Genomic DNA, 22,700 nt, shown 5'->3' with positions numbered 1-22,700 from the left:
TATCGCGATAATAAATGCATGCCCAGCCTCTTCCAGACACGCGTCGTCCTGATCCTCTCGCGCGAAAACGATAAAGACGATACTTTGCGCACGCACGGTTCACCATACGTTATAAATCAGCGAGTAAACCATCCCCGACTAAATCGACTTTGCGTAACCAAAACTAGGAAGGGTGGCTACTGAGGGGGTTTGCGGTGGTTACCGGTGTGAAATGTTCCCATGGGGGGTCCCGCGAAAAGCCGGTGGAGAAACGGGGCCACCCTACTGTATAGAGAACTCCCCCTATCTCTCTCTCTCTCTCTCTTTGACACAGGATCCCTAACAGGACAATATGTTACCCGTCTTTCGTTACGCGAGCCATCCAGACATCCGATTATACTTATTATCCTGTAAGCTTATTGATCGCGGCGACGCGACGTCGTGTCGCGCCCTTAAAATCACGAGATTCTCACGCCGACGCGAAAGATAATCCCGATGACTCGAGGAAGCGCCGAGATAATTATGCAGTTGTTTGACTTTGCGATATATTCGTCGGAAATAGAAATGAAATGTCAGAGTATCTGTTCATTGTTAAACAAGAGTCGTGTAGTATCGCGGTCGCGAGATATAGTTTCAACAAAATGGAATATAGAGAATATAAACTAAATCAGTCTGTAGAAAAAATTCATTGAAAGTGTCATTGATTAAAGAGATGGCAAAGTGAGCATTTCATTTTGATCTTCAGTGATGCAATTTTTAATGCTTATTTTATATACTATTACACTTAGTTTAACCTTTTAGTCACGAAAATTCGGATATTTTCTTTAATAAAATATATTGCTATTTTATATATATCTCATACAGGTATAATAATAAGATATAAAAAATATATTTTAAAATATTTCATTCAAACAGCCTATACTCTCATTCTTTCAATAAAATTTCACTGATTTGCACCGCTATACTTATAACTTGAATGAAACCTCAATGACTATACCATATTCACTGTTTTTCAGCTGCTAATACGCAGCGATTCCATTTAAGAGAGTAGAGAAGATATACGAACCTACATAAAACGCGGAAAATAGAAGATACATAGGCAGTTCACACAACGAATGTAACAAACGAGAAAGAGAGAGAGAAAAGACCCACACACACTTTCGTTTTCTCACGTCCGTCGCACATCATGCGGCATTACGTCATTCCAATTAACGTAACGAAAGGATTCGAGCTGGCTCGTCGGCAAAAAGTTCCTGTGCACGTGAGAAGAGCGCGCGCTTTCGAAGTTATAACAAGTGTAAAAAAAAAAAGGAGAAGAAAAAAAAACGAATTCTATGTTTCCATGCACCGGCGTTTTCATAGCTCATGCATTTCGCGCGCGATCGCAATCTCGTTCCTCAAATAAACCCAGGCCGCAGTCGTTAGGCGCGCGCGGTCTCTAATTAACAGATTCGCATAATCGCGCGATTTCTCTTATCGGAATACCTAACGAGCCGCGTATTCGGTCTTATACATTAGATGACGCGGCCGGGGGAGATTCGACGACGACGGTCTTGTATGCGCATTAAACTGTGTACAATCGCGCGCGAATGTAAATCCGGGGCATGTAAATCTCCGAACGCACAGGAAGTGAGCGTAAACTCTCGTAAATCTCGGCGTCATTCGCGCGAGTCGCAATTCAGCTTTAATAACAATCCCGGCGCGGAACCGCTCGGCGCAAGCTGTTATTTGGCTTCTTCAGCATCTCGCAACTTCGATCGATTCCTCCCGCACGAAGGCCGGGATATGCAGATCGTTTCTATCGTAATTATAGCGACTAGTCGCGCAAAGCGATTCGCAGACGAATGACCATAGGAGAGATCCTATTAAGTCATGCGGCAAACATCGAGAATTATCGAGATGTGAAACTCGCCGGGCAACTGGATCAGATCGATCGATCGATCGGACGATGCCTTTAATAGATCGACGGGGAGACGTCAAGACTTTTGCAAATCCGTCACGCACTATGAACTCTGATTTAATTATTGAATTATTTAAATCGGGTGGAAACCAGTGAAACCAATGACTCGATGACTACGTGTTGAAAGCTGAAATAGATAAGTAGGTATGCAAATATACAATGTATATTTGTATATTTGCATCGAGTCTTATTGGTAAAAAAAAATAAGTTTGGCCGATGCAAAGTTTCGCGCGCAAAATATTTGTTCTTTGGTATAGATATTTTATAGACAAAACGATATCGAGATAATTGCGAGGGCGACGAGATGAAACGAGGGTCTCGCTCGACGAATCGATCAGAGAATACTCTCGCGCGTCGGAACAACCCCCGAAAATGATTTCATAGGGTGGGCACTGACGCCACGCAAATCTGGGGTATCGGTGACGGAGTCACCCTCGAGTGTCGGGATTAAAGATTAAATAACCAGCATCCCGCGACCCTCGAGTTAACCGTCCCTTTAAGCGTCCGTCATAGTTCACAAGTGGCTTTTTCTCCCTCTCAAACGTGGGCCCTCGCGTAGCAAAATCGTTTGTTTTACTTTTATCCCGCCAATATAATGCTCTAATTAAGGTGATCGAGACACAGAGGCTCTTGTTCACAATTTCTTCAAAGTTGAAATCGATGTCTCTCATAGTTCTTTAACATACAAGGTATAATAACGCGAGAGGAAACAGGTGTGAGAAAATATTGACCATTATCTTCCTTGTATTTCTTGTTGATTCTCGCGAATTGTCCCCGAAGAGGATAAAAGTCGAGCGTTTCCGCTTCGAGATACGAAGGGGTAGAACGAGAAATCCGTATAATTCCTACGACTAACGACACGATCGATATTATCGTATCGTGATCGACGGTGTCGTCCTCGCGACAATCCCGTAATTACGCTTACGTACTTACACATACGTACACGTGTATATCTATGTGCATCGGTAACGAATCTAGAGTCGGTTGGTCGGCACGAAAATTTTAATTGGCTCTCTCTCTCCGGAGAGACCTCTCTAATCTCTTCCTAATGATCTCGGCCGCGCGCGCCCATCTGTTTCCGGCATAAAGAGAGAAGAAAAAAAAACGGACAAGACGCATGACCAATGCGAGGTAACTTGGAGATCGTCTTGTTGGCAACGAGTCGACCGTCCGCGAGATCGAGAAATAACTCCTGCGATTATTCGCGTGATTTTTCACAAACCATTTCGAAGGCCCGTGTCATGTTCTGCTGATTTTTATATAATTTTAATTTTTCTTACATACAACATTTTAATATAGAATTGTGTTTATTTTAAAAATATATTTTCTAGCATAAATTATAAATTTGCGATTAAAATTATAAAAAGGAACTATATATTTTTTGTTTTTAGTATGTGTTAATTTCTTTTATGTGCCTTGAACTATAAATTTTGCAAAATTATGGTGTAAAGGAACAATTTATTTAAACTATTATTCTTGTTACTTTTTTCTTTATTCAACTATTTCACAAAGCCAGCAAAAATGAATATTTCTTCGATATATAAATGAAATATTTTATAATTATATATAATTATAATAAATTATATATCTGTTTAATAAGAAACGTTTGGAACGGAAGGGAAGAAGATGGCGGGGGCTTTCTTACGAGATTCGAACAAGGGTTTAGATTGATTTTCGTAAATGCACCTGTAGTCTCACACATATGCATACACGTACACGAGTTTATTCGATATTCAAGAGACGGCACGCATCTCACCTGCTTGCAGCTTTCGCTCGATATCGAGGCCGAGGACCTAATATAACTTGTTGTTGGCGATTAAATTCGCGATCCGTCCGTCGAATCGATTGCCAAAAAGCCAGCTGATTGAACCAGTTATCCCGGTCGTCGCGTCGTTAATGGCAGGTTGCACTGAACGTACGATACGCGATTATTATTATTATTATTATTGTAATGGATAAAGGCGCTTCCGTTTCAGAAGGGACTAAGAAATATAATTACTCGCATTAGCAGGGTGTCTAGTAAAATTTGCAAATAAAATTTAAGATTATTTTTTGGACTCCTAAATGAAAAGATCACCGAAAAAATTTGTATTCTTAGCGCCAAGAGGATCCTCTTAATTTAAGAAATTTCTCTAAATTTTAGTATATTTTTTTCTGAAAATAAGAATAAATTAAGAATATCATCTTAAATTAAGAGAATCCTCTTGGCGATATTTTTCGGTAATATTGTAAGTATTATTTACAAAGTAAGATAAAATATTTTTTACTCGTATAATCTCAATTTTTAAGAGCAACGAAAAAAATCAAAGACGAAAAATTTAAGCTCATTTCTAGGATTTTTAAAGATCAAACAAAATTCCAGAAAATTTCAAGAACTTGAAGGATTTCAAGGACGCGGCTAGACACCCTGATTAGCGACGGGACATGAAGGTGTGCGCGATCTTTCAACGATCGCGATGTGTATTGTCGGTCCGAAAATAATAACAAACCGGCAGAAGATGGAAAAAGATTTGCTCGCGACCTCGACTCGTCGAATAATCATATTCGTAACACGTGCGGACGCCTAAGAGAGAATCATTAGGCGCATTAACGGCGCATAAATATATCCTGGGAACGGAGTGTCGAGTCGATCCGCTAATAGCATCGGGAAGCGGGTACCTAGTAAATTCCGTAAATCCCATTTGATCTGCCGACATAAAACAAACACACCCACCGCGCCAAAAGGGGGAAAGTTATCCCTCCGCGTGGAATTTGTATAATATAATTCGACGCGTTCTCTCGTTCCCTCTAGAATTTACTCGCGTACGCGTTAATTCTCTTTTTCCGACGACCGTTTTTACTCCTGCGCTGATGTAACGCGATTTTCATCTCTAATTTTTTTATAGCAGATATAATTGATGGAAGAATCCGATGACACCGATATATCAGTTATAAATCCGTATTTGTTTTATATTTATTTAATTACAAATTCAGATAGGAAATTTGATTTTATGTTGCGCAATTATTTTATATAATTTATATCATTTTATTTTATTCGATACGAATTAAATAAAGAAGAATTTTAAAACCAGTTTGTTGCGTTTAATTTCTGTGCCTGAGTTTTATTGGCTCGTTTTCTACCTGAATTTGTATTTATATATCAGAACCTTTTTTTTGTTTTATTATATTTATTTAAGTTGTCGTTGCTCTACGCGCTTTGCCTCTTTATTATATATCCTCTCTCTCCTTTTCTCTCTTCGCTTCGAAAACTTCTTTTCAATTTTTTATTTTTTTATTTTAATTCTGAACTGTATTCTAACTGGCTACTTTACCCACCACATTTTATTGCGTTTCTTATGCTACCTTAAATATTTGTATATTTGTTGCCTCATAACGTGCGATTTTTCTTTCTCCCTTTCCTTTCTATATATTCATATTATACAATTAATGCTTTAACATTTTTAACATTTAAATTAATTTTTGTTATGCATTTACAAACTACACAAGATTCCTTGTAATTAAACCTATTGTCTTTTGCATTCAAGTCAACTCTCATTTATCTAGAATGTTTTATACATATACAGTTTTACCTTTGTTTCGAAAGAATTTGCTTATAAAAGTGAAAGAAGAATTTTAACATCGTATATCGCGGATGTGTATTTCGCAAAAGGGCGAGACGGAAAAAAGAGAGAGATTTGTAAAGGGATGGATACATAGGGTCTCTATCTTTTCTCGGTCTTAATTAAATGCGCGCTCACACGCGTCGCGAAGAATTTATTCACGCTCACAATCGGGGACACCGAATCTCCGTGAAAAAACACACGCATCTCGTCCTCTCTCCTCTAACACAATAAGGGCTGCGAGTGTTGTTTGCCGGCACTTTACTCACAGTTCGGTTGGCACGACCATGGCGATTAATCGACGACCACGGTCATTCATCAGTCGTCATCGCGTACCTACTTGCACACGCTCTCTCTATTCGCATAACAACAGTTTATGGTGCACGAGCGCGATACCATACCCTCTATATGGTGACGAGAGCATTCCTTTTTGTTCGCCGACATGGGAAGTGAGCATTGCTCCGACTTCATTCTCGCTCCATTAAGTAGATAATGAACTAAAGGTCCGTCGGTCGTCATAAATACGCGTATACTATACGATCGCGATGGAGACAAAATTCACCATTAATCTCCCAATCGAAATTGTCATTAAAAATCTCGATAACTCGATATGATGGAGAGAAATTCATTATCGCTTTGAAATTAGTTTGAAAATCGAAGAAATTTAGTCCTATATAAACGTAGTTTTCAAAGAAATTTTGTTAGATTGCTAAATTTATTTATCTGATATGTAAACAAAATTCGCAGTAAATTTTCTGTTGCATACATACATACATACAACGTATGAAGAAAAGCGTGCCACACAATGACTCTAATAAATTGATGGGTTAATAAATAAGTAACTTAAACCGGGCGCGCGACAACCCTTTTGGAAGTTTAAAAATTTTACAGGGGAGCGAGACGTTGGACCGGACGAGGGATTGTTGCGCGTGTGAAATATTCCAAGTATACGAGTCATTTTTATAACGACAATATGTCGCGTCAAAAGGGACGAAGGAAAGGGCGGCGCCACGATGATCGCTCAAAAATTGCAATTGCGATTTTTCAGCGCCGATAATAATCTCGCGCGCGCCCTAATTTCGGGAAACCGATTTAGCGATCTTTAATGTCGTCAGTTACATTTTCACACGTGCTAGAACGGCCATCCGATTAAGTTATATCTTAAAAAACGGAAATTTTTTTTTTTATTTTTCAAAAAATTATTTAATCTTCCTACACTGAAAAAAATATTTATGTAAAATTATATGATTAAGCTAGGTTTTTTTTCCGACCCAGCGTAATATCATGCAATATTGATACTTATATGGAAGATTACAGATTATATGTAATTTCATATGAAATATATTCTTAAATATTTTCAAGATTAAAAATATTTCACTGAGCATATGTAATTACACATAGGAAATGTTAGTAATGCATAAATGCTATAAAATAATATTATAAATAAAATAGATAAATACTTATAAAATAAAGTTCTAATAAAGTAAAAATAGTAAATTTAAAATTACATATGATTTTTGCATAAAAATAATAATTTTACCTATATTTTACATGTATTTTTACATTAATGTATTTTCATTTCAAAACAAATGGAAAAAAATTACAATGATAAGCAAGTAACTTTTCCAGTTCTGAACTAATAATTTCCATATGTAAATGTACATGGATTTTTTTCAGTGTAGAACGACCATCCGATAAACGATCAAGATATATCTTAAACAGCGAAAATCTTTTTTGTATTTTTCAAAAAATTCTTTAATCTTCCTAGCTTATTTAAATGATCCTTCTTTCGTGAAAAAAGTCGGGCACACAATGCTTCTTACAAAGGCGCGCATTGTGCGGAGCTCGAAGGAGAGACATCGCGCTGTCACGGGAGGATAGAAAAAAAATAGACACACAAACGCATCCAGCGGGATACGTGTCGTGGGGGTTTACTTCCGTGTGGCAGGCGTGCCTGTCCGAAGCTGCGGGATGCTTGTCTGCCAAGCCCCCTCTTTACCATTTCAATGGTCCAATCGGCTATGACAGCAACAACCGTAATATCGTATACTGTGTACGTACTCGATACCCATGAGAAATTCTCTGTCGCTGGCCGAGTTCGCTTCGCGCACGCGAGACAATGAATCGCGACGACAGGCGAGCACTTTTCGCGAAACGTCACGAACGACGTTCTCTCTATGTCCTGCTGTAGCTCTGTGTCAAGAGCGGTCGTCTACCTCATTTCGGCTTACTTAACTGCTAGACGAATGCTATCTTCGTACGAGGAAATTTAGGGAATGTAGAAGTAGAGATTTAATAACGCAATGTACATAATTATATATATGTACTTGCAAATTTATCATTCTTTCGATTTTTTTTTCTATCTATCGCGAAGAATTTTTTTTTTAATAAGTCTGATGAGTGAGAGAGCTTAATTAATCGCGTCTTGTTTATCGATTTTCAAGAAATGATTGATTTCCGGAAATAAGACAAACGGCGAAATAAAAAATCGCAGTGACAAGATGATACAAAACGAAAGAGAAAGAAGGACCAGGAATCGATGTACAAAATGACGGCATTTTTATCGTCAGCATTATCGCGTTTTCTCACGCGCGGTGTCGAAAATTTGTCAAGAAAGACAGAAAAAAAAACTTGACAAAAATTGTACTTTCCCACTCCGCCTACTGCTTTGACGAGCGTTTTCGAGCTTGCATCCCTTTCCCCTTTACCTCCAATCGTTCAACAGCGAAGGGGTTACATTACATGCGAAATTTAAACATCCATCATCTCCCGCTTCAACCACCCCTCGAATAGTTTGTCCCTTCTACTTGGCACGCGCCGTTATAATGCTCGGGCTTAATTCGCTTTAAATTTAACTGGCCTTTCAAATCTGAACAACGTTTTACGAACGAGCTCGCTGATATAGTCGTAACACACCTACAACTTCTCTGAAGCCGCCGCCCGTTTTTACGAGTTCTCTCTATCTCTATCTGGCGTCTCTTTTATTGTTATCACGCGAAAGAACGAAGAATATCGAAATGAACATTTTACGAAAGATGTATCGAGTCGTGCAAGTTCGGAGATTAATTAATTCATAGCATCTCGCGCTCAAAAATGAGCAGCAGAGATGAATTTTATGTAAGATTATTTTTATGAGATAATGTTACTCGCAATCAATGAGTTATTACAATTAAAATTAAGTATGTTGTTAAGACTTTCAACCCCCGAAAGAGATTTATTGTATTGAGTATGATTAATAAGATACTCATGATTAAATATGGAATTGTTATTGTAGAAAAGTTGCGAATTAGAGATTAGGGATCTACCAAAGAATTTTCAATTATGAATTTTATATAAAAATTAAGAAATTCAAAATGACAGAATTATTATCGTGATTGTTAAGAGTTAGAAACTTTCAGATTTTTGTAAATGTTGATATTTATACATATATTACATGTGCGTTTATGTATATGTATATATTTTAAATTAATATAATTGACACAACAAATTTTTAGGATTGAAAGTTCTGACAATATACTTAATTATGATTACAATAAAATTTCTCCAACCATATATGATTAGATACATACCTTAGCTGTAATGACACATTACATAAAACCATTTAAACATATTTAATTGGTGAAAAAATATACATATAAAGGAGTCATATTTAAAAAACCATGAAAAATGATTACTCTCTCGCTTATGCTCAAAAAATATTTTTTTTTGCTGAACTATATAATCTGTAGTCTAAATCTTCAGCAGAGCCATATTTATATATGATAAATGATAGTGATAAATGAATGGAAGCGAGAAGAATATGCGTTGTCGTGTTTCATATGCGATTCTTTCGCTTATTATTCATGATGGGATGTTGGCAACGAACATATGCCGGCGTTCGAAGCTTCTACGAAATGTCGAGCAGTAAAAATCGTATTCACGACAAAGCCATTTAGGCGAGCCATCCCGAGAGAGATATATCTCAATGCTCTGCTGATCTAGCGATCTCTCAAACGAAACTGACTCGATGTTTCTTAGGATCGTTTTAAGAAAAACTATCGCGCGGTCCGTGATATGTATTTCTCTACAGAATGTAAATCTTTATCAACGAAACTTCTGTAGCAAGTATATTAACGCGAAAACCGAAGAGATATATCTAGAACGCATTACTGTTTTTTTTTCTCAATTTTAAATCAATTTTATCGCATCTCGATTTCCCGATTTTCTTCCCGGATATCCCTTAAATTCGAGTATCGAATATCGAGCAATTTTTGAGAGCTACTTGAGAGAGTAAAATCCATCTTGCGTAATGTTGTCGTCAATCTACGACGACGAAGACGACTAGCAAATGTGTTTCTGCTTACGAGGGTGAAAGCAGAAACAAAGAGATAATCCTTGGATATAGGGAGAATATGGGGTGAGAAAAGAGCGAGAGAAAGAGAGAGCGAGTTATCGCGGGCTATCTCGCTCGCTGAACGATCGTCTTTTGGTTCGGCTAACGCGCGGGTGTCGCGTCGAAACCGGAAATTACGTCTGGGGTTCCATCTCCGGTGTTGCGCCGCCGCCGCGCCTTGGCGGAATTCGCCGTCGTCGAGGAAGCGTCGCGGTCCCGGGCGCCTAGATGCGACGCGACTCGACTCGACTGGATGCATCGCTGCCACAAAGTCGAGCAGACTTATTAAAGTTGTAACCGCCGTTCCCGAAACCACGTTTCCACTTGCTATAATAAGGACGACGACAAGCAAGTTCCGCGACAAGCAACGTTTCACGATATTTATTATGAGATTCGTGATTCTGTGCTATCGTAATTTATTATTAGAGAATGAGAATCCGAGGGAAATCGACAAGATACTCGAGTCGAATATCAAAAAGTCTGTGATGCGTCCCTACATCGTAAAATAAAAATTTTAATTTCCTAATAAATACTAAACGGACTTGCATACAATTATAATAATCTAAGATTAAATCATGATATTAATCTCCTTTCCTCTCTCTTTCTTTCTTTCTCTGCGCCTTCATCTCATTGTCATTTCATTTTAAAGTCAATGGATCTGTATTACATTTAACTTGAATTTTCATTTTTCTTTTAATACAGTAAATAATAAATTCAAATACATAGCTTTTTAATTAATTTTGATATTACTATTACTACATCTGTTATTATTTTGCAAATTTAATTTTCTAATAATAATTATTGTCATAAAAAGATTATAAGTTTTCAATTATATATATTTTTTATACATAAGCAATATATGTATTTATGTGTGTATAATATTGTATTCACAGATCCATTTTACCCCTCGTGAGATTAAAATAGTATACACAATTTAGAAACTCACATTTCGATGCGCAACATAGTTCACTCTTTGTTCATCTGTAAAATACAAATATATTCACAATATTATATAAAACAATAAATAAAACAACTAGTATTATAAAAATTTTACGTAGAATTAAATTTTTATATTTGCACTTTTTAAAAGAAATATTTGATAAAATAAAATATAATTTTTACAATGTTATTTAAATGTATTATACATTTTTTTTACAAAATATAACAAATAAGACTCAAAGTTTTTTAAAACTAACTTAAATAATAATAATCAAAAATATTATATTTCATTATAATTTTTTACGTATTTTTCAAATTAAATTCTAGACAATTTTATATCCTTTATATTGTACAATGATGTGTAAAAAACTGTCGCAGATATAAACGAATGATTAATTTCATAAATAACAAATAAAATTACTCACCCTATGGTTGCGATCTCGGTGCCTGATGCCTCCTTTTAGGCCTCCATCTCCTTTCTCGTTCACCCCATGTTGTTTCTTCGTGGACACTCACTCGCAAAAACATTCGAAAACACATAATTACACTCGCGTACGCATTAATTAACAGAATATGACGATCGCGTAACTCTTTGTACGACACTCCCGACGTTAATCATACGCGGTGCACACCTGGAACAAACAATGCAAGAATTGACGAATTATTAATTTGATCAAATAATAAGTATAGAAATCGAAAAATTAACAGAGAATAGGAATTTAATTATAAAGTTTAGTTTTATCTACGATTTTGGGTGATTCAATTTCTTTCATAAAACATTTTAGATTTTAAAGTAATTTTCTTATATTATAAAATATAAACAAATAATACAAGATATGATAAATATTCGTAGAATGCGCAATATATAAAAATACTACGTCACTTTATCGATTTTAAAGTAAGTTTCAATCGAATAACTTTCTTGCATAAAATATGCAAAAATTTTAATAGATTATTATATGTACAAATGTCAAAAGTTCGTTACATAATTGACTAACTATCATAAAATGTTTAAAATTAAATACTATTGTATACTATTTATATCAATAATATCAAAAACTGACTTCGATTAAAGTTTTTAGCCGATTCGATATGTTTTATATCCGCGAGATTTCATTCTTCTTCTATACTTCAATAAATACTTGTTTGCTGCAGGATTTAGTGTACATGCATCGTGCTTTCCATTCTTTTTTATTTGTTCACTTTAAGTAAATATTCCTTCTTCCACTTTTTAAATCACGTCTCTAAAGAGAATTCCGTGTGTATATATCGTTATTTGTGTATGTATTTATTTGTGTTAGACCAACAAAAACGCGATATTTCTCGAGTACTTCAGGTAGGGCTCGTCCAAGTGCTATAATTTTTCATTTGTGAAATACAGAAACGTATAAATCAGATTTTGTTGGCCATGATATATTTTCGTAATTAAAAAATTCAAAAATAATCTCGACAATTTCACTCTGATATAGCTGATTTGTGTGCTAATGCTAATTTATGCTCTCGACTCAGAAAACAGATTATTTTTAAATAAATGAAAAATTCAATGTATGACGCAAAATATATATTCATATATGCATATACATATGTATATATGCGGAACATTGTATAATTTGTATAATTTAATATTTCGCATGGATTTATACAAATCTAATAAAAAATTCATTCAAACACATTAATTATTATCAGTGTCTAATAAAAAAATTCATGAATTTTTAAACGATTAAAGAGATTAATAAATTAAATCCAATGTTTAAAAATTCTGAATATTTTTATCAATATCATTAATTACACAATCGATCGAAAAATTGTAATTTTATATTATTAAATATTTTATCAGTCAAGTATAATATTTTTATTAAAGAAGTAGCAATGCAAATTTTAAGATAAATCTAGGAGAGAGTTCAAAATTTTTAATTAATTGAAGAGATTAATAAATTAAATCCAATGTTTAAAAATTCTGAATATTTCCATCAATATCATTAATTACACAATCGATCGAAAAATTATAATTTTATATTATTAAATATTTTATCAGTCAAGTATAATATTTTTATCAAAGAAGTAGCAATGCAAATTTTAAGCTAAATCTAGGAGAGAGTTCAAAATTAATTGAACAGCCTTGGAGTAAAAATTAGTTAATAAATTGACGATTAATCCTTGTATCTCTGATTTGACAAAATCGAAAGCAAAGTGTAATCATCCTACATAATGTGACGAAGGAGCGTGCGTTTTTGTGGATTGAAAATTATAATTTTATATTATTAAATATTTTATCAGTCAAGTATAATATTTTTATCAAAGAAGTAGCAATGCAAATTTTAAGCTAAATCTAGGAGAGAGTTCAAAATTAATTGAACAGCCTTGGAGTAAAAATTAGTTAATAAATTGACGATTAATCCTTGTATCTCTGATTTGACAAAATCGAAAGCAAAGTGTAATCATCCTACATAATGTGACGAAGGAGCGTGCATTTTTGTGCGGATTGAAAATTGTAATTTTATATTATTAAATATTTTATCAGTCAAGTATAATATTTTTATCAAAGAAGTAGCAATGCAAATTTTAAGCTAAATCTAGGAGAGTGTTCAAAATTAATTGAACAGCCTTGGAGCAAAAATTAGTTAATAAATTGACGATTAATCCTTGTATCTCTGATTTGACAAAATCGAAAGCAAATGCGACGAAGGAGCGCGCGTTTTCGCGGATTGAAGAAGGGTTTGAAGACGCGGAAACAACACGCGGTTACAACGTGTAATACCGAGGATGTACGTACACACGTATGCACGTGTTCGTACACACACGCGCGTGTGTGTGTGCGAGTGTGCAAGGAGGACTAACGCCGGCGTCATTTCCTAGAGCGAGGACCAAGTTGCTGCAGCGACGTCGGCGAGTCGAGTCCTCGACGGAGGGTAATAAAGCCATCTTGCTGAGGGGGTTTTGCCTCCTCCACCTACACAACCCGCCCCTGAGGAGGTGGCCGGATAGCGATCTATACTGCTGGTCGCCCTGCTCATCGTTGCCTGGCAACCATTCTCTCTCTCTCTCTCGCTTCCTCATTCCTGCCACCCTCGCTATCTCGCTCTCAACCCCTTCTACGGGAAGTTCTTCCACCCCTCGCTCCAAAGGGATGTAGAGAGTGAAGACGATCAAGGACGAGAGAGAGAGAGAGAGACCCGGGCGTAGGGAAGGGTGCAGAGATTGCGCCCTTATCTCGTCAGATACCGACCATCCCCGCCTTCACTTCCATCCGTTCTCTCTCCCCGTTTCTCTCTTCCTGCGCGTTACTCCTCTTCACCCATGTCGTTATACGTTCTGCTCGTCCTACCTCGACTTTCGCCCCCGGGAGTGGATTGACACCCGTAGGGGCGGATGCAACGACGCCGTCCGATTCGATCTGCCGCAATAAAATTGTACCGTCGACCGTGACGCCTGGAAATCTCGAGAGCGAGAGGTTACGAGAAGAAATATTTTCCGAAAGATTTTCCAGCGATTGTCTCGCAAAAGTCCAAGTCGAGAGGGTCGGTATTTATATCCAAAATGTATCTCGATTCTTTCGCGAGTTCGCGAGATGATTAAGAGAAAAATATTTTCTCGACTTCTCCTTCTTCTTTTCTCTCCTCGTCGCCATTTCGCCCCATCTCTCATCTTTACCCTCGTCCATCATTCGCCCTCTCTTTCCATCTTTTCAGAATCTCCTTCCCCCTTTTTCCATCTCTTTTCGAACTGTCTCCCTCCGTCGAGCCCCTCCGAACGAAGGAGGGAGAAACCGGAGCTGATAACGATTTGATGTATGGCCCAGTGATGTCACTAGTCGGCGGGCAAACTCCCTTTTTCCCTCTCGCAACGAGGAACAGATTACATGGGTCGATAGGATTATCGACAAAGGAAAGTCGAAAGCATGAAATTTTTTCCTCCAAAGAAGAGTCTGCAGTCTACTCTCTATTTTATATTGTAATTTATACGTACGCGCAATAGAAAATTGTTAACATTCTCGTAGATCAAATGCATCTCTTCCTTTAAAAAAATGTTAAGTCTATTTATACATAAATCTTTATACTACAAAGAATTCATTTTCTCTATTTTTCTAAATCGTCGATATTTGCATAAGTGCAGTCTTGTTTTCAACAAAGTTGATCTGCTTTTATCTATGATTATTATTATTATTATTGGATAAGATGAAAGAGAAGAGAAATGAAAAAAATGGGAAAAAACTCTTCTGTCGGATCCATTTATCACAAAAAATGAAAAAATATATATTCCCTGGGTTACTGATCAGAGCGATATTATTTTTATTACATTTGCGATCTGTCGCTGCTCATTGTCACTTTATCCGAGAACTAATCAACAAACAGGAAGGGACGGCAACAAATTTCGCGTTTCCATCGGTCGATTTCCAAGCAAACTGTGAACTGTTCTTGTTTAGGTCTGAATCTGTCGTAATGCACCGGATGCTGCGATATAGGAATATGAGTGGTAAATGTGATTTAGTAAGATGAAAAGCTACGTCCTCAAGCACCCTCGGTGTTATCTAACGTAGACAGAGATTGCCTGTTCCTTACAAAACCCTAACGTATTCGGGAGATCGCATACATTTCTCAGAGTTTGGCTCATTCGGAACAAAAATCGAATTAAATGAAGATCGCTTCAGATCTGAGAATAAGCTATAGTCTGAAGTAAATTTTCTTCGTTTATACACGGAAAAAAAGAATTAGCTAAATTTTAGCTGTCCATATATTACAACCTGAAATTTAGTTATCGTGCCTAAATTTTAGCTATGGTAACTAATATTTTTTAGCCATAGTTTAACGGAGAATGTTATAGCTAAAAAATATTAGTTGTCATAGCTAAAATTTAAGCATGATAACTAAATTTCATGTGTAATATATGAACAGCTAAAATTTAGCTATGGTAGCTAATTTTTTTTTTCCGCGTACATATATTTTTTTCTAATTACACGTTATATTTCTCGATGGAAATCTTTTTTTGATTTCAAGTATAGAATCGGACTTGTTAATTACACCGCGTATACAAAACTTTCGAAAGGAAACAGGCATCTCGTTGCGTCGGACTCATCGCTGCTGATCTTTCATCGATAATGCTATTAATTGCATTTATGAGGCGTTACCAGAGGAGATAAACGACTCCACTATGAAGTCTTCTCGCCGACGACTTCTACAAGGCTTCTTTGCTCGATGGCTTATCTGTATGTAGAACGCAAAACTATCGATTCACGCAAAAGTCAGCGGCAATACGTTGCAGAAATGAAGACCGGGAGCTGAATTAACCGCGCGCAAAAACGAAGCAGCGAACGGAAGCGGCAAGAACACATATCGCGATAGATGAATCAATTAAAGCCGCGGAAGTTATGCGGGACAAAAAGTTGCGCACGCTGTATTACGCGTTTCGTAATAACAACTAGCTGTTATTACCTTCTAATACGTATAAGTAATTAATTGAATAGCCTTTATCAATGATGTAACCGTTCATAAACCATTTACGCGAGATTTATCGCGCACATTTCTATATATATATATATATAAACACGATTCTGCGCTTATTTATATATTATTATTTAATTTTTTGACGTTTTATACTGCAAAATTTTAAATCCTCCGATATGATATAAATTCCTCGAATTCTCTCGAGCAAGACGTTAAATTTTCCTAAACGGCCCCGTGAACGACCGCAAGAATGGAAAAACTTTCCCGACTCGGGGGAGTTTAAAAATAGGTGGACACGATGACGAGCATTCTTCGCGAGAAAGAGAGAGAGAATGAAAACGGGGGAAAAAGTATAGCGAGGACGGAAGAAAGGGGAGGAATCTTTCTGAAGGAAACCGGCGGCACGTCATTCTCTCCTCCGCGAGGAATTAAATTTTTATATCTTTTGCTGAGAGTTTGTGAGCGATAGAAGAAGGGTGCGCGGGTCGTAGATATTCGCCCGATGGGCGTTTTAATTCAAAAGTCGGACTGCTAAACTTGAAGAGAAGAGTCGGAGGATATAATTCAATTTGTGATAACGCCGTTCTTGACGCGAAATTCCTTTATCATGCGTCGTTATCGCGTCTATAAGCGAGATTTTATAATTTTTTTCTATTGTGCAAGTATCCCTTATTATTATTATACGTAAAATACTTATTATTAATATAGAAATTTATTTTATTTCTATATTAGCCTTTACATTTTTTCACTTTTAATTTTTAAGTACCCATCCTATTTTTAAGAGGTTACATTTTTTTATTTCAATTTTAGAAAAATATTTATTCAAGTCGTATATATGCTCAAAGACATATTTTTCAATCAAAAATAAATCACTGTATCATATCTCACATATGTATATCGAGGTTTGAAAGGAAATCCCTAATGTGTTTGACTTTATCTTCAAAACTCTAGATAGACCTTATCGCAGGGTTACAATATACCTAATCGGGTTTCAAATGACTGTTAGAAGAAAGAAGATCCTCGGAAGAGGATGGTCACTCTTAAGTCGATAAAGATAAAGTGAAAAAATAAAGAAAAATATACGCGAAAAGAACGGTTCGAGCGTAAAACGCGAAGACGGAGGCGAGGTCGAAGGACAATGCGAGGCAGAAGACGAACGAGAAAGAGTGCGCGGCGAAAATGTCGAAGAGAAGTCATAAACTGCGTAATCCCTCGTAAAGTTGTACCTTATCTTTCGACGATAACTTGTCCCGTGAAGAAACCCCGAGTCCGATGAGAGAGGAAAAGCAGCGCGAAACTGCGTATTTAGGCTGAAAATTATAGTTCCTTGCACACAATTCCGAATCTCGCTGTCCATTATCCTCGAATAATAGATTGTACATGAAAAACTATGACGTAAAACGCGTGCAAAGTATTTGATATAAGATAGAGAAAATTCTTTGTCGAAAAATAAATATCTTTCGAAATTATTTTCGAGAGTACAGGGCATTCGCTGTTTCTTCATTTTTCGCGTATATAAATTTGATAATTCCAATTTACATTACATTCATTCGGTTCGCATCAAAATTACACATTTCTCTATGGAGAAATTTCTTTTACGTTAAATCAAATAAAATTTCTTCAAGTTACTAGAAAAATAGAAATATCAAAGAATTAAGAACCAGTGAATGCACTATATATTGACATATTTAAAAAAGTAAGGTATCTTGAGAGTGAGTTGCATTTCTGAAAGAGTTGTCAAAATTCGCTCGCTCGCTAAAAAAATAGTACAAAATCGCGTTATACATATATCGCGCGAAATCTTCAAGATTGTTTCGTCGACAAAGGTCGGAATCGCGACGCGTAAGACGGGCTTAAGGCCAAGATTGGTTCTACTGTCGGTGGAGCACGAGAGTCTGCTCGGAGATCGATGCAGTAATTTCGAGTCGTGGCTTCTTCTCTCCTTACCCCTTCACCCCCTGTACCGTCCCTCGCGAAACCGCCCTCTCGAAGCCAGGAATCGAGAGGAAGAGAGAGAGAGAAGGAGAACCCGATGGGAGAGAAGAGAAGAGACCATCAGATAGAGCTTTAGCCTTAATATCCCTCCCCAAGAACCTCTGAGACGAGATCCTGCATCCTTCGTCTCCCTTTTCCTCCCTTCCTCCTCTGTTATACAGTCTTATCTACGTTTGGTCCATCTAACTAAACGTATATATATATATATATACACATATGTACTTTGTACAAGAGTGTATGTGTATGTATAATGCCTCGTATTTACGTCGTACACGTAAGCAAGCGCGAGGCTATCGAATTCGATCGACACACCGTGTGGCAGAATTTGAGGGAAGAGAATCGAGTTGACGTCGAGACCTTTAGAAAATGCTGCTGCGTGAAAATTGCGGTATAAGTCGCTCTTTACGGCTTCAATAAAGTATCCGATAAAGTCGTTAAACGATCGCGCGTGACGAACGTAAGAGAGGCGGACGTGATCTCGACCGAAGATCGATGTCCGCGAAATGGCGAACTTAAGTGTATCAAGCTCCTTTGCATAATTTATTCGGATTCCTTGTTAGATAACCACGTCGAAAATAAGGACACGGATTATAAGCGGCGGAGATGGATTGCGTCGTCGCAGATGTAAAAAGAGATGAAGCTACAAAATATTAAAACTCACATGTACTTGGAGCAATATATTTATATATATAATAGAGAGAGAGAGAGAGAGAGAATGCTTTGCGGTCAAGTCTTATCATGGGTAATTCTATTCACGAGAACTCGCATGTGTGAGTAGCCGGGACCTTAAGATTGTTCCGTTCGGTCGTAACTTTCGCAGATTCTAATCGAGCGCCCGTAATTAGAGCGAGAGCAATTGTTGGTAATTAATTGGAGGCAAATTAATTAGTTCGGCCCGAATACACAAAATGGAAAATCTCAATAATGCTCGTTCGATATCGTTAACGCGCAACATTTCGTTATCGCGAAAAATTTTATCCGCGCCAAATCTCTCTCGCGTTCTCACTTTCTTATATAAGAATAAATAACATTAAATATATGTCTTCCCACAGTGTCACGAAAGTTCGCCATTTTTTCGGCATAAGAACTATATAATAAAGATTTTTTATAGACATTATATACATCAAAATAAAAGTGAACCGTATCTCATTAATTTATGAGATTTATTTTAAAAATAAACTTTTATCTAAAATAAATCTTGCATTTACAGTCTACTCTCGCATTTTTCATACAATAAAAAAAGAGTGCTTTCGTCGCTGTTGCGAACCGATAATCGCATTCTCTCGTAATCGCGCCTTTTCACTTCGTATGCAAAGCATCGATCACATTGATCCTATCCTAGTCCGTTGAACGCATGCAAAACGATTTGTTTGCCCGTGTGATTTCATCCTACCACGCTTCTTCGATTGATACACGACTATAACGGTAATCGTCATCCGCCTCTCATTGTAAATCATTGCTCGACGTTGATCTTTCTCTCTTTCTCCCTTTACCCATCTAATGTTTGCTATTCAAATAGATTAAAACGAACCCTATTTCATAGGCAAATTTAGAAAAAAATGCAAATCAATCAAAGAGATAAAATCAGCTAAAATTGTATATTTTTTTATCACATTAATTCGAATAAGTGTTACCACTCGCGTAGCATTTTTTAACGAGTAATAAAGTCATATGTCATATAAGCTGGTCGAAGAAGGCGACTTGTATATTTATCAAACGTGAAACGGCGAAATCGAGATGTACTTGCGAGTAATATATTATTTAAATTTTATACATAACATTCGACATTCAATTACCTCAATACGATCTTTAGTATGCTCTGCCGTTCGTATATGAATGTCTGATAACGCCGAGCTCATTTTCCGCGAGTTTAAGTGCGCGAGATCGGGATATTGGGTTAACGAGAGAACGTCCGCGTAGGCTGGCAGATGAAGGCAGCTTTGTGGGACGATATCGGTAAGTGGAAATCAGTGGCCGAGTGGCGCCTGCCGATCCCCGTTTCGTTCTCTCTTTTTCTTTCTGGGGGATCTCCGCCACCCCCGGTGCATTCGCGCTTCTGGAATTGCGTCTACGACGAGGGAGCCGTTGGTATACCGGGAACTCTTGCTAACTTCATTAAAATATTGCCATCAACACCGAGGGCCATTGTTTTCGAGCGAACCTCTTTGCCCTCTCGGCCACGCTAACCGGCCGATTAACCACCTCGACTCCTCCGGGAACAGCCAACTGCGTCCTCTTTGTGTCTAAAACCGGGCAAGAAGCGCGATTCCTGCGAACTCGCCTCCCCGAGGGAATCATCGCGCTTCGATAATCATCTTGAAGAATACGCGATCGTAGATTCGTTAGGAAATTTATATCATAAACTTGGGCGTCCACAGAGGGAAGCAAGAAGGGACATTTGCCTCCTCTTGGAAGGAATAAAAAAATTAAGCATTTCTTTTCCTTTCAAATAAATACTGGAATTTATTTGCATATTTAATATAACAAATTTATATATAAAAAATTACGAAAAAAAAAAATTAATCATGTCCTCCCTCCTGGAAAAAATCCTGAGGACGCCCATGATGTTATTTATATTTTTTTTAAATAAAATCTATGTGAAATTGTGACTCGGTTTTTCTCGATTGACACGTGTTCACGATACTTAGGTATTTATTCTGTCTTCGAGATTCGTTGCCGATGCTCCGCGACATTCGCGATCTTAAGTCGCATCGCTTTTGCGAAAAGGGAGCCTCTAATGATCGCGCTCGACCGTGGAGGAGAGGACAACGAATTTGCTTTCGGCGACACCCGTGTTTGCTCTCTCGTCTCGTCTCATCTTGTGGACCACGCACGTCGTACGAAGAAGCGGCAGTCGCGAGCGGCTTTTTGCCACGAGTGTAATTGAGCCTGTCTCGTCTGACTATCAGCTAAATGAATTACGGGAGCCGGGAGAGAGAAAGAAAGAATGGAAGGAGAGCGATCGCCTCTCTTCGATCAACCCCGAAATTTTTTTACTAATTATAATCATATATTAATTATTATTACTAAAAGAATCTCTTTTTCTGTACATAAATAAATGATTTAAATTTTAAAAATAGGAGATTTCAACTCGAAAAGATCAGCTGTCAAAGTGACAGTTCGTGACGTTTCTCGTATTCATTCAATTACTATATTATAATATTATAATTTATCAGATTTTAATCACTCGTAAAACGCGAAGCGGACAGATTTAGAGTAATTTGAATCCTCTTTCAATTTTCTTTATTCTTTAATTTTTTGAAAGTATTCCTATCACAAAAAACGTGTGACTAATTCGACATAGTTGTGGGCTCTGTCTACAAATGCGTTTATTTTGACGATAAATATTTTTATTATTAAATGAGAAAATGTATCGCTTATACATATAATCAAATTTTAAAATAATTGTCAATAAAATGTCAAAAAATGTTATATATATATATGGAGATCAGTGATTCCTATTCAATTCGCGAGATCTAAATTCCTGCGGAATCGCAGCGAACGCGAGGTGAAACGATGCTACGTTATGGGGTTGGCGTTTGTTAAAATGCGCTCGAGAAACACGCTCGAGTGCGCTCGCTTTTTGCCGACGTTAAGACGTAATTGCCGCTGTCTCGACCAAGAAGACATGCAGACAAGCGAGGCTGAATCTAAGTGAATTATGAGGCGCCGCGGCTGCTGAAGAAGATACAAACCACCCGCGGTACGAAGCTTTTTTTCGCGAATCGCGGATAAAACTCAATCTTTCGCAACGCGTGCGGCTAAATTGTTCGAGGATTTATTGACTAGCGGAGAGATAATTAAACGAGAACGTCGACTATGTCAGAAGTTGCATTCTCTCGATCGTATTAGACGTGTGATTTTAAATTAAGCTAATTGGCGAATCTTCATATATTATATACCAGATCGACATTCCGAAAATCCAAATTTCGCTTCTATTTTCAACTTCAGATTTTTCATATTTGATTTTAATTGATGGATTTAATTTATATGGAAATTGAGCTCCTATTTTATGTCTTAAATAATAAGCAGTTTCCCACCTAAAAATTTAAAAGGGCAGAACAACGATGGATTAAATACATGTATATATATAGTTTCCCAACTAAATAGATAATTATAGATTGAGATTAAAAGTAGAGGAACAACTTGAAACGTTACATCAATTTGTTCTTCCAGTCTTTTAAGCCTAAATAGCAGATCGCTAATATGCTACTCGTTGAAAGAAACGATACACAGTCGATTCTGCAAGAAACGAGCAGTAAGCTGGTTGTAATTAACGAGAGAACGAGGAAGTGCGCCAAAGAACGCGCCGACTTTATGAATCGCATGAATCTTTGCGAGTGTGTCGCGAGATCAAAGATCAGCCGCCGCTTAACAGCTTACTATCATAGCTTGCACGAGGCTTTGAAGATTCT

The 22,700-nt window shown here is 37.1% G+C and overlaps 2 protein-coding genes across 2 annotated transcripts in view; one reads left to right on the top strand and one right to left on the bottom strand.

Moving 5' to 3' along the window:
* LOC114946654 (uncharacterized) overlaps positions 1-10,876 on the bottom strand; it is a 155,601-nt gene extending 144,725 nt beyond the window's left edge. The window contains exon 1 of the mRNA XM_085489875.1: positions 10,857-10,876. The gene's annotated coding sequence lies outside the window, so the exon portion shown is untranslated. The remainder of the gene's footprint in view (positions 1-10,856) is intronic.
* LOC114946652 (uncharacterized) overlaps positions 1-22,700 on the top strand; it is a 342,831-nt gene that overhangs the window by 295,015 nt on the left and 25,116 nt on the right. The window lies entirely within an intron of this gene.

Source organism: Nylanderia fulva, unplaced genomic scaffold, assembly GCF_048542155.1.
Source record: "Nylanderia fulva isolate GAGA-0341 unplaced genomic scaffold, ASM4854215v1 Scaffold9, whole genome shotgun sequence".
Lineage (NCBI taxonomy): Eukaryota > Metazoa > Arthropoda > Insecta > Hymenoptera > Formicidae > Nylanderia > Nylanderia fulva.
This window is presented reverse-complemented; position numbering and strand designations above follow the sequence as displayed.